We start from the raw sequence: 13,568 nt of genomic DNA, 5'->3' as shown, positions 1-13,568 counted from the left end.
TGACCGGCGGACATCGGGTCCGCCGGTCACACGCGTGGACTTCTTAGGTAACGAGCGGGGGCAGAAGCGCGCCTCCGGCGGCGCGCACTCGCCCCCTAGAGGCTCACAGGCTAGTGACGTCACTTTGCCTGTACGGGGCTGACTGCCGCCGTAAATAGTCGTGTGGCGGTCGGCAAGCGGTTAAAAAAGCTTGAAAACGCACAAAAACGTTCGTTCCAGCCTTTCGTTTTGTTTATACAGTGGTTAAGAAAATACTATCTAGGAGGATTTGTGAGAAAAAAACGCTTATGCTAAAAAAAGCTCAAAGGAGCTCAATAAAAAAATGAGCAAAAAAAAAAGCACAAACTTCTTCAAGCTGATATAAAAGCTTTTTTTTTTTTTTTGAGCTGCAGTGTGCATGAGCCCTAAAGCTAAAGCTTTAAGTAACAAAATATCCCTTTAATCCTTTGGTGGTGACAAATTATTGTCGCCATTTTCCCCAGAATCCCATCCTTGTTCAGAAAGGAGACGAAAACTTCGCTCTGACCCCACCACACATTTCAGGTCAGGAAGGGGTTACAGATAGGTTCAGCACATTACATCCACTAGATGGCGAGCTCAGCTGTCAAATGACCAATCACCTCCCAGAAAAGGCTGCTTTTTTTTTTTTTCTAATTCTTTTCATTGAAAAGGTTAATTCCAGTAGCTGAAAGAGGAGGAGGAGGAGGAGAAGCAGGAACTGAGAAACAACAACATCACTGATTGCAAAGTAGCCCCAGTGCTCAGCTGGCTGAAGATCTGCTGGAGGTCAGTGCTAGGGTAGAGTGTCAGCTCTGCTGGGGAGACAGCCAGTGCAGCGCTGTCACATTGCAGAGGAGGAAGAACAAACAGTTCTGTGAAGTTTACAGGTTGGGCGGTCCATTCCCACAATTCACTGATTTGTTTTTTGTTTTTTTTTTGGAGCTCGTGATTAGATCGTCAGCTCTGTGGCCAGGCTCCAGGTAAGTCCTGTTTATTTATTATATATCGCGCAGTCTGAGCATGCTCAGTATTAGTGTGATGGCACCAGTAATGCCATCTGTGTTCACAAGGCAGCGGGCACCCAACACCCCTAAATGTAGGTCATTGCATTTTAAAGGAGAACTCCAGTTTGAACAAAAACCAAAGGTGCTGATTTGCAGAACTGTTGAGATCTCCACATAAAACCTGCTGACAATTGTTGTAATGGTTCCTGATGTCCCCGGGAAGATAAATCAGCAAATTTCTTAAAATAGAAACTCAGAATAATTTGTTTTCTGTGTGGGAGACAGTGGGAGGTGTGGCTTGACTCTTCCCGCCCCCGGTATGACCGGTCGCTTTTAAATAGCTCAGATCTGTTATATATATGTGGCTTCCTATTTGTCAGCACTTTATAGGGTTACTCTGAACTTTATACCGCCCTATTGCACTAAATACCCTTACATTAAAATGTATACTGTTACATCAAACTTTACATCGTCTCATTGAACTTTATACAGTTATGTTATACATTGAGTGTTACATTGTACATTGAGTGTTATACTGTCTCATTGCACTTTATACAGTTATGTTATACATTGAACTTTATACCGTCCCATTGCACTAAATACCGTTACATTGCAATTTATACTGTTACATTGAACGTTATACTGTCTCATTGCACTTTATACAGTTATGTTATACATTGAGTGTTATACCGTCTTATTGCACTTTATACAGTTATGTTGTACATTGAGTGTTACATTGCACATTGAGTGTTATACTATCTCATTGCACTTTATACAGTTATGTTATACATTGAACTTTATACCATCTCATTGCACTTAATACAGTTACAGTATATTGTACATTGGGCGTTATACTGTTTCATTGCACTTTATACAGTTATGTTGTACATTGAGTGTTACATTGCACATTGAGTGTTATACTATCTCATTGCACTTTATACAGTTATGTTATACATTGAACTTTATACCATCTCATTGCACTTAATACAGTTACAGTATATTGTTCATTGGGCGTTATACTGTCTCATTGCACTTTATACAGTTATGTTATACATTGAGTGTTACATTGTACATTGAATGTTATACCGTCTCATTGCACTTCATACAGTTATGTTATACATTGAACTTTATACCGTCTCATTGCACTTTATACAGTATGTTATACATTGAACTTTATACCGTCTCATTGCACTTTATACAGTTATGTTATACATTGAGCTTTATACCGTCTCATTGCATTTTATACAGTTACAGTATATTGTACATTGGGCGTTATACCGTCTCATTGCACTTTATACCGTTATGTTATACATTGAACTTTATACCGTCTCATTGCGCTTTATACAGTTATTTCATACATTGAACGAAAACCGTCTCATTGCACTTTATACAGTTATGTTATACATTGAACTTTATACCGTTTCATTGAACTTTATACCGTTTCATTGCACTTTATACCGTTATGTTATACATTGAACTTTATACCGTCTCATTGCACTTTATACAGTTATGTTATACATTGAACGTTATACCGTCTCATTGCACTTTATACAGTTATGTTATACATTGAGCTTTATACCGTCTCATTGCATTTTATACAGTTACAGTATATTGTACATTGGGCGTTATACTGTCTCATTACACTTTATACAGTTATGTTATGCATTGAGCGTTATACCGTCTCATTGCACTTTATACAGTTATGTTATACATTGAGCTTTATACCGTCTCATTGCACTTTATACAGTTATGTTATACATTGAGCGTTATACCGTCTCATTGCACTTTATACAGTTATGTTATACTTTGAGCTTTATACTGTCTCATTGCACTTTATACAGTTATGTTATACATTGAGCTTTATACCGTTTCATTGAACTTTATACCGTTTCATTGCACTTTATACCGTTATGTTATACATTGAACTTTATACCGTCTCATTGCACTTTATACCGTTATGTTATACATTGAACTTTATACCGTCTCATTGCGCTTTATACAGTTATTTCATACATTGAACGGTATACCGTCTCATTGCACTTTATACAGTTATGTTATAAATTGAGCTTTATACCGTCTCATTGCACTTTATACAGTTATGTTATAAATTGAGCTTTATACCGTTTCATTGCACTTTATACCATTATGTTATACATTGAACTTTATACTGTCTCATTGCACTTTATACCGTTCTGTTGTACATTGAGTGTTATACCGTCCCATTGCACTTTATACAGTTATGTTATACATTGAGTATTACATTGTACATTGAGTGTTATACCGTCTCGTTGCACTTTATACAGTTATTTTATACATTGAACTTTATACCGTCTCATTGCACTTTATACAGTTATGTTGTACATTGAACGTTATACCATCTCATTGCACTTTATACAGTTATTCTGTACATTGAGTGTTATACCGTCTAATTGCTCTGTATTCAGTCTGGTGAAGTCTTCTATTGATTGTTGACTTTGACACACATACACCTACCTCCTAGAGAGTGTTCTTGATCTGGCCAACTGTTGTGAAGGTGACACACATACACCTACCTCCTGGAGAGTGATCTTGATCTGGCCAACTGTTGTGAAGGTGACACACATACACCTACCTCCTGGAGAGTGATCTTGATCTGGCCAACTGTTGTGAAGGGTGTTCTTTCTTTTTAAGGATGTTCCAAACAGTTGATTCGGCCACACCTAATGTTTTTGCTATCTCTCTGATGGGTTTGTTTTGTTTTTTCAGCCTAATGATGGCTTGCTTCACTGGTAGTGACAGCTCTTTGGATCTCATATTAAGAGTTGACAGCAACAGATTCCAAATGCAAATAGCACACTTGAAATGAACTCTGGACCTTTTATCTGCTCATTGTAAATGGGATAATGAGGGCATAACACACACCTGGCCATGGAACAGCTGAGCAGCCAATTGTCCCATTACTTTCGGTCCCTTAAAAAGTGTGAGGCGCATATACAAACTGTTGTAATTCCTACACCATTCACTTGATTTGGATGTAAATTCCCCCAAATTAAAGCTGAAAGTCTGCAGTTAAAGCACATCTTGTTTGTTTAATTTCAAATCCATTGTGGTGGTGTATAGAGCCAAAAATATTCGAATCGTGTCGATGTCCCAATATTTATGGACCTGACTGTACCTATAGGTACAAGTTATGAGTGGGTTTACAACCACTTTAAGTTCCCTCTTTAATATCATCCCATTGCACTTGACTTTTTTTTTTTTTTAACCGCTTGCCGACCGCCGCACGACTATTTACGGCGGCTGTCAGCCCCTCACAGTCAAAGCGACGAAGGGGTACGTTGCTAGCCTGTGAGGCTCTCAGGAGCAAGCGTGCGCCGCCGGAAGCGCGCTCCCACTCCCGCACGGTCACGGACCCCCCCCGTGATCGTCCGTTACACCGGAAGAAAGGCAGGCGGCTAATGTAAACAAAGCCGCCTGTCATTCTCCCCTGTGTAAGAATGGAGATCACACGGTTCTACTATGTAGGACCGTTGATCTCTGTTCTTACACTAGTAGCCACAGCCAATCACAGTTAGAAACACGCCCCTAGGGACACACTTAACCCCTCCCTCTCCAATAAAGTTAACCCCTTCACTGCCAGTGTCATTTTTACAGTAACAGTGCATATGTATAGCACTTATTACTGTAGTAATGTCACTGGTAACCCCAAAAGTGTCAAAAATGTCAGTCAAGGGTCCGATCTGTCCGCCGCAATGTCGCAGTCCCACAAAAAAAATCGCAGATCACCGCCATTACTAGTTAAAAAAAAAAAAACAATAAAAATGACATCAATTTCCCGTAGTTAGTAGCAGCGATAACTTTTGCGCAAACCAATCAAAATACGCTTATTGCGATTTTATTTACCAAAAATATGTAGCAGAAAACAAATTGGCCTAAAATGTTAAAAAATTTTGATCTTTACATTTTTTTGGGGGGAATTTCATATAAAAAAAATTTAAAAAATATTGTTATTTTTTCAAAATTGTCGCTCTTTTTTTGTTTTTTACAAAACGTAAAAATCGCACAGGTGATCAAATACCACCAAAAGAAAGCTCTGTTTGTGGAGAAAAAAAAGACATCAATTTAATTCGGGTACAGCGTTGCACGACCGTGCAATTGTCCGTTAAAGTAACGCAGTGCTGAATCGCAAAATATTGCCTGGTCAGGAATGGGGTAAAATCTTCCGGTCTTAAAGCGGTTAAAAATACGCTTATTGAGAATTTTTTTGTCAAAGACATGTAGCTAAATACATTTTGGCCTAAATATATGACAAAAATTGAATATATTGGATATTTTTTAACGGTCAAAGTAGAAAAATATTGTTATTTTTTCAAAATTGTCGCTACTTTTTTATTAATATCGCAAAAAATGAAATGCGCAGAGGTGATCAAATACCACCAAAAGAAAGCTCTGTTTGTGGGAAAAAAAAAGGAGGTAAATTTTGTTTGGGTACGGCGTCGCATGACTGCGCAATTGTCAGTTAAAGTCGCACAGTGCCAAGTTGCAAACAGTGGGCTGGACGTAAAGCAGGAAAATCCTCCGGTGGTAAAGTGGTTAATGTTACATTGAACTTTATAAAGTTACATTGAATTTTATTCCGTTACACTGTAACAGTATTATAAAAATCATTGTTTATATTCGTTCTTTTTTAGGGGCCATATAGATAAATATCATAAACTGCCATAATAAAATAACATTTTTATTGCCATGAAACCTGTGTTCTTGTATGTGATCTTGTGGCAATAAAATCTTCTTTTATTATGGCAGTTTATGATATTTTTTATACTTGGCACCTAAAACATGAATATAAACAATGACCTCTATGACACTCGGGTGGGGCGCAGTGCCTAGATGAATTCTAAAGTATTTTGTAATTCTGATACTTTGAACTCTATACATTGAACTTCATACTATTAGAGCAGGGGGTCTTCAAACTATGGCCCTCCAGTTTTTCAGGAACTACAATTCCCATCATGGCCATCTTACGGAATGGGCACGTTGGGCAGTTGCTCGGGGGCTCCACTTGCCCGGGCAGCGACCCAGCCCCAGCCAAGCATTAGTCCCGATTCCCATGTGCATCCCGCTGCCAAACTTTATCAGGTGGCAAGTGCCTGTCAGCCCTGCGCTGCTGTCAGGCCACTGGGACCATGGAGGGGGGAGCCCACAACTGCAGGAATGTCTGTCCACCTCCACGGGAACAGGCGCACACAGGACAGTCCCGTCTGTCTGTGTGTTCACCGGACCCAGCCGCCCAACCTGGAGGCTGTCATTAGCCTGGCACTGCTGTACCAATAAATATCGTCTTATCCATAATTTGCATTTTTATTCCCGTGGGTGATTGTGTAGATGGGGCCCCAGTGCACTGCATTGCCCGGGGCCCTTTAATGCTCTTAAGATGGCACTGATTCCCATCATGCCTAGTCATGTCTGTGCATGTGTAGTTCCGCAACGGCTGGAGGGCTGTAGTTTGAGGATCCCTGCATTACAGTGACTGTAAGTTGCAGGACTACAAGTCCCATGATGCATTGCAAGGCTGAACGTTACAAGCATGACTCCCACAGGCAGAGGCATGATGGGACTTGTAGTTCCGCAACGGCTGGAGGGCTGTAGTTTGAGGATCCCTGCATTACAGTGACTGTAAGTTGCAGGACTACAAGTCCCATGATGCATTGCATGACTGAATGTTACAAATGTTACTCCCACAGGCAAAGGCATGATGGGACTTGTAGTTCCGCAACAGCTGGAGGGCCGTAGTTTGAGGATCCCTGCATTACAGTGACTGTAAGTTGCAGGACTACAAGTCCCATGATGCATTGCAAGGCTGAACGTTACAAACATGACTCCCACAGGCAGAGGCATGATGGGACTTGTAGTTCCGCAACAGCTGGAGGCCCATAATTTGAGGATCCCTGCATTACAGTGACTGTAAGTTGTGGAACTACAAGTCCCATGATGCATTGCAAGGCTGAACGTTACAAGCATGACTCCCACGGGCAGAGGCATGATGGGACTTGTAGTTCTGCAACAGCTGGAGGGCTGTAGTTTGAGGATTTCTGCATTACAGTGACTGTAGGTTGCAGGACTACAAGTCCCATTATACACTGCAGGGCTGAATGTTACAAGCGTGACTCCCACAGGCAGAGGCATGATGGGACTTGTAGTTCCGCAATGGCTGGAGGGCCATAATTTGAGGATCCCTGCATTACAGTGACTGTAAGTTGTGGAACTACAAGTCCCATGATGCATTTCAAGGCTGAACGTTACAAGCGTGACTCCCACAGGCAGAGGCATGATGGGACTTGTAGTTTCGCAACAGCTGGAGGGCCGTAGTTTGAGGATTCCTGCATTACAGTGACTGTAAGTTGCAGGACTACAAGTCCCATGATGCATTGCAAGGCTGAACGTTACAAGCGTGATTCCCATGGGCAGAGGCATGATGGGACTTGTAGTTCCGCAACAGCTGGAGGGCCGTAGTTTGAGGATTCCTGCATTACAGTGACTGTAAGTTGCAGGACTACAAGTCCCATGATGCATTGCAAGGCTGAACGTTACAAGCGTGATTCCCATGGGCAGAGGCATGATGGGACTTGTAGTTCCGCAACAGCTGGAGGGCCATAATTTGAGGATCCCTGCATTACAGTGACTGTAAGTTGTGGAACTACAAGTCCCATGATGCATTGCAAGGCTGAACGTTACAAGCGTTACTCCCACAGGCAGAGGCATGATGGGACAGTTGTCACAGAGACAAAGTGATGGGAAGTCCAGATGTTACCGTTGTCACCAGAACAACAAGAGCCTGTTCGCTTGCTCGGCCAGCTTGCTGTCTGCATGGATGCTGAACAATGTGTGTCCTTTATATGAACGTATTCCTTCTATCTGACGTGTGGCTCCAACCAGAGATGGTTCTTGGTAGCTGTCTGTGTTTTTTGAACCCTGTGTGTCTTGCACCTATGGTCTATTGCATGGATGGCAAACCTTGGCACCCCAGATGTTTTGGAACTACATTTCCCATGATGCTCATACACTCTTCAGTTTAGGTGAGCATCATGGGAATTGTAGTTCCAAAACCTCTGGGGTGCCAAGGTTTGCCATCACTGTATTTATTTTCATTTGGGGGCCTCTGAGCTTACGCTGTGTACATTTATCAATATTGGCTCTATGGCATGGCCGTTGGATTTTAGTTTGGTCTTTCTTTGGAGGGTATATATACAGTAACTCACAAAAGTAAGTACACCCCTCACATTTTTGTAAATATTTTATTCTATCTTTTCATGTGACAACACTGAAGAAATGACACTTTGCTACAATGTAAAGTAGTGAGTGTACAGCTTGTATAACAGTGTAAATTTGCTGTCCCCCTCAAAATAACTCAACACACAGCCATTAATGTCTAAACCGCTGGCAACAAAAGTGAGTACACCCCTAAGTGACAATGTCCAAATTGGGCCCAATTAGCCATTTTACCTCCCCCTGGTGTCATGTGACTCGTTAGTGTTACAAGGTCTCAGGTGTGAATGGGGAGCAGGTGTGTTACATTTGGTGTTATCGCTCTCACTCTCTCATACTGGTCACTGGAAGTTCAACATGGCACCTCATGGCAAAGAACTCTCTGAGGATCTGAAAAAAAGTAATTGTTGCTCTACATAAAGATGGCCTAGGCTATAGGAAGGTTGCCAAGACCCTGAAACTGAGCTGCAGCATGGTGGCCAAGACCATACAGCGGTTTAACAGGACAGGTTCCACTCAGAACAGGCCTCGCCAAGGTCGACCAAAGGAATTGAGTGCACGTGCTCAGCGTCATATCCAGAGGTTGTCTTTGGGAAATAGACGTATGAGTGCTGCCAGCATTTCTGCAGAGGTTGAAGGGGTGGGGGGGTCAGCCTGTCAGTGCTCAGACCATACGCCGCACACTGCATCAAATTGGTCTGCATGGCTGTCATCCCAGAAGGAAGCCTCTTCTAAAGATGATGCACAAGAAAGCCCACAAACAGTTTTCTGAAGACAAGCAGACTAAGGACATGGATTACTGGAACCATCTCCTGTGCTCTGATGAGACCAAGATAAACTTATTTGGTTCAGATGGTGTCAGGCGTGTGTGGGGGCAACCAGGTGAGGAGTACAAAGACAAGTGTGTCTGACCTACAGTGAAGCATGGTGGTGGGAGTGTCATGGTCTGGGGCTGCATGAGTGCTGCCAGCACTGGGGAGCTACAGTTCATTGAGGGAACCATGAATGCCAACATGTACTGTGACATACTGAAGCAGAGCATGATCCCCTCCCTTCAGAGACTGGGGGGCAGGGCAGTATTCCAACATAACGACCCCAAACACCTCCAAGACGACCACTGCCTTGCTAAAGAAGCTGAGGGTAAAGGTGATGGACTGGCCAAGCATGTCTCCAGACCTAAACCCTATTGAGTATCCTCTGGGGCATTCTCAAATGACAGGTCGAGGAGCACAAGGTCTCTAACACCCACCAGCTCTGTAATGTCATCATGGAGGAGGGGAAGAGGACTCCGGTGGCAACCTGTGAAGCTTTGGTGAACTCCATGCCCAAGAGGGTTAAGGCAGTGCTGGAAAATAATGGTGGCCACACAAAATATTGACACTTTGGGCCAAATTTGGACATTGTCACTTAGGGGTGTACTCACTTTTGTTGCCAGCGGTTTAGACATTAATGGCTGTGTGTTGAGTTATTTTGGGGGGACAGTAAATTTACACTGTTATACAAGCTGTACACTCACTACTTTACATTGTAGCAAAGTGTCATTTCTTCAGTGTTGTCACATGAAAAGATAGAATAAAATATTTACAGAAATGTGAGGGGTGTACTTACTTTTGTGAGATACTGTATATATATATATATATATATATATATATATATATACTTTGAGAAAGCCGGCGACACACCTGGATCCTGAGGAAACCCAAAGTGTGGGTGAAACGCGTCGATCCATCGCATTACAGGATGTGCTGCAACTGTATTTTCGTATGATGTTTTTACTATCTTGCCTTCAATAAAATTTATATTTTTATAATCTGTATTTTATCTAATTGATACTCTTGGTCACACTAAAGTCCCCATCCACTTCATTCCACAGGGTCCACCTGTAAGACTTGGTTTGCTTTTGCCAACAAGAGAGGATAATCCTTCCAATGGGGACACCTGTTCCAGTGACCACTATGCGGGGATTTCCCCCAGTATTTCAGAGGTTTCTCACTTCCTGTTGGATCTACAGGACAGGGTGTGATGGGGAATCCCCTAAACTGGAGACCAATAAACCTTTTACTAACAGTCCTCAATCCTAAACAAGCAAAAAGTTTAATCACCGTGTAACCCTTTATTGGGCACATCTGTTCAATTGCTTGGTAACGCAAATTGCGATCCTTCCTTATGCCTTGTACACGCAATCCAGATAATCGTACGAAAAAAAAAAAACGCTTTCAAATTGATCGCACCATAATCTGATCGTTAGTACACAGCCGATCACGACATTTCATCCAACAATATACGAAGGAACAAACGCGAAAACGTTTGTCGTACGATAGCCTAGCGAATGACAATCGTTTAACCGCTTCCCGCAAACCGACATCAGCTCAGAGAAGTGGTTGTAGCGGGGTGATCTGCAGCTGCAGGCATCATCCTGGTACTATTTTTTAGAGCCAGCGTTTGGCTTTCAGGTGATAACAGCCGATGTGGCTTGGGAGCCGCTCGGCTGTTACCCCAGCAAGCGAAAGGGGACGCCCCCCCCCCTCCCGTCGCCTTCCATGGCTCTGCCCAGGTCTCCCGTCCCACCCGGAGACCCAAGCAACCAGCTGGCACGTCTGTCGGCTGGTTGGAGTCCCGAACAAAGCCGGATTCAGCTTTGATCGGGTCTCCGATGTAGTAACCCAGAAGCGGCGTCATGACATCACTTCCGGGATACTCGGCGGCTAAAGGCGCCAAATTTAAAAAACGTGACAGTAACGTGACAAAAATGCAGATTTTAGCATTTTGAATACATTGAAGTGCAGTGGAGGGGTTTGGTGTCTTTTAGACCCCCGATCCCTCCATAAAGAGTACCTGTCACTGCCTATTACTGTCACATTCCCCCCGATCCTTCCATAAAGAGTACCTGTCACTCCTATTACTGTCACATTCCCCCCGATCCCTCCATAAAGAGTACCTGTCACTGCCTATTACTGTCACATTCCCCCCGATCCCTCCATAAAGAGTACCTGTCACTGCCTATTACTGTCACATTCCCCCCGATCCCTCCATAAAGAGTACCTGTCACTCCTATTACTGTCACATTCCCTCCGATCCCTCCATAAAGAGTACCTGTCACTGCCTATTACTGTCACATTCCCCCCGATCCCTCCATAAAGAGTAACTGTCACTGCCTATTACTGTCACATTCCCCCCCGATCCCTCCATAAAGAGTACCTGTCACTGCCTATTACTGTCACATTCCTCCCCGATCCCTCCATAAAGAGTACCTGTCACTGCCTATTACTGTCACATTCCTCCCCGATCCCTCCATAAAGAGTACCTGTCACTGCCTATTACTGTCACATTCCCCCCCGATCCCTCCATAAAGAGTACCTGTCACTGCCTATTACTGTCACATTGCCCCCCCCCCCGATCCCTCCATAAAGAGTACCTTTCACTCCTATTACTGTCACATTCCCCCCGATCCCTCCATAAAGAGTACCTGTCACTCCTATTACTGTCGCATTCCCCCCCGATCCCTCCATAAAGAGTACCTGTCACTGCCTATTACTGTCACATTCCCCCCCGATCCCTCCATAAAGAGTACCTGTCACTGCCTATTACTGTCACATTCCCCCCGATCCCTCCATAAAGAGTACCTTTCACTGCCTATTACTGTCACATTGCCCCCCCCCCCGATCCCTCCATAAAGAGTACCTTTCACTCCTATTACTGTCACATTCCCCCCGATCCTTCCATAAAGAGTACCTGTCACTCCTATTACTGTCACATTCCCCCCGATCCCTCCATAAAGAGTACCTGTCACTGCCTATTACTGTCACATTCCCCCCGATCCCTCCATAAAGAGTACCTGTCACTGCCTATTACTGTCACATTCCCCCCGATCCCTCCATAAAGAGTACCTGTCACTCCTATTACTGTCACATTCCCTCCGATCCCTCCATAAAGAGTACCTGTCACTGCCTATTACTGTCACATTCCCCCCGATCCCTCCATAAAGAGTAACTGTCACTGCCTATTACTGTCACATTCCCCCCCGATCCCTCCATAAAGAGTACCTGTCACTGCCTATTACTGTCACATTCCTCCCCGATCCCTCCATAAAGAGTACCTGTCACTGCCTATTACTGTCACATTCCTCCCCGATCCCTCCATAAAGAGTACCTGTCACTGCCTATTACTGTCACATTCCCCCCCGATCCCTCCATAAAGAGTACCTGTCACTGCCTATTACTGTCACATTGCCCCCCCCCCCCCCGATCCCTCCATAAAGAGTACCTTTCACTCCTATTACTGTCACATTCCCCCCGATCCCTCCATAAAGAGTACCTGTCACTCCTATTACTGTCGCATTCCCCCCCGATCCCTCCATAAAGAGTACCTGTCACTGCCTATTACTGTCACATTCCCCCCCGATCCCTCCATAAAGAGTACCTGTCACTGCCTATTACTGTCACATTCCCCCCGATCCCTCCATAAAGAGTACCTTTCACTGCCTATTACTGTCACATTGCCCCCCCCCCCCGATCCCTCCATAAAGAGTACCTTTCACTCCTATTACTGTCACATTCCCCCCGATCCCTCCATAAAGAGTACCTGTCACTGCCTATTACTGTCACATTCCTCCCCGATCCCTCCATAAAGAGTACCTGTCACTGCCTATTACTGTCACATTCCCCCCCGATCCCTCCATAAAGAGTACCTGTCACTGCCTATTACTGTCACATTCCCCCCGATCCCTCCATAAAGAGTACCTGTCACTGCCTATTACTGTCACATTCCCCCCGATCCCTCCATAAAGAGTACCTGTCACTCCTATTACTGTCACATTCCCCCAGATCCCTCCATAAAGAGTACCTGTCACTCCTATTACTCACAGATCCCTGCCCTTCTCACTAACTCGTGACCAAGGAACAGGCAATCTCACACCCTGCTGTCACTTGCATAACAATGCCACTCCCAGCTGCACCCGACACAAAGATTTTCCAGCTTGCGGGACCACAATCTAGATGCCAGCAGGCTGAGAGCGATTGTCACTGGGCTAATTAAGCAATTAACTCTTTCACTGCCACCCCCGCTACATTATGAGCCCAGCGGAGGCTCGTAATTTTAGAAATACCAATTATGACTTTAAAATAATCATCTGTAACACGCACTGTCACCACAGACAGGAATGTTCAGAGAATTTATTCTATACATTAGCACTCTTCAAGAGACAGGTTCCTTTTTTAGTTTGCATTAAGTGCTTAGGGACAAGATTAACACTTTTCAAAATAAAGTTTAATAATAAAAAGGTTAAAATTGGTGCAAATAAAATATTTACAGAAAAAGGTG

General features: G+C 43.7%; 1 protein-coding gene across 5 annotated transcripts in view; it reads left to right on the top strand.

Annotated features, from left to right (window-relative positions):
* The first annotated feature begins 701 nt into the window (after positions 1-701).
* The window catches only part of ARAP1 (ArfGAP with RhoGAP domain, ankyrin repeat and PH domain 1), a 406,767-nt gene continuing 393,900 nt past the window's right edge, over positions 702-13,568 (top strand). For 3 of the 5 annotated variants that reach the window (XM_082244572.1, XM_082244571.1, XM_082244567.1), the window contains exon 1: positions 709-980. The gene's annotated coding sequence lies outside the window, so the exon portion shown is untranslated. Of the gene's footprint in view, positions 981-13,568 lie in introns of all 5 variants that reach the window. The other 2 variants (XM_082244568.1, XM_082244570.1) reach the window with 2 other exon arrangements.

Source organism: Pelophylax lessonae, assembly GCF_965119305.1.
Source record: "Pelophylax lessonae genome assembly, chromosome: 2".
NCBI lineage: Eukaryota > Metazoa > Chordata > Amphibia > Anura > Ranidae > Pelophylax > Pelophylax lessonae.
This window is presented reverse-complemented; position numbering and strand designations above follow the sequence as displayed.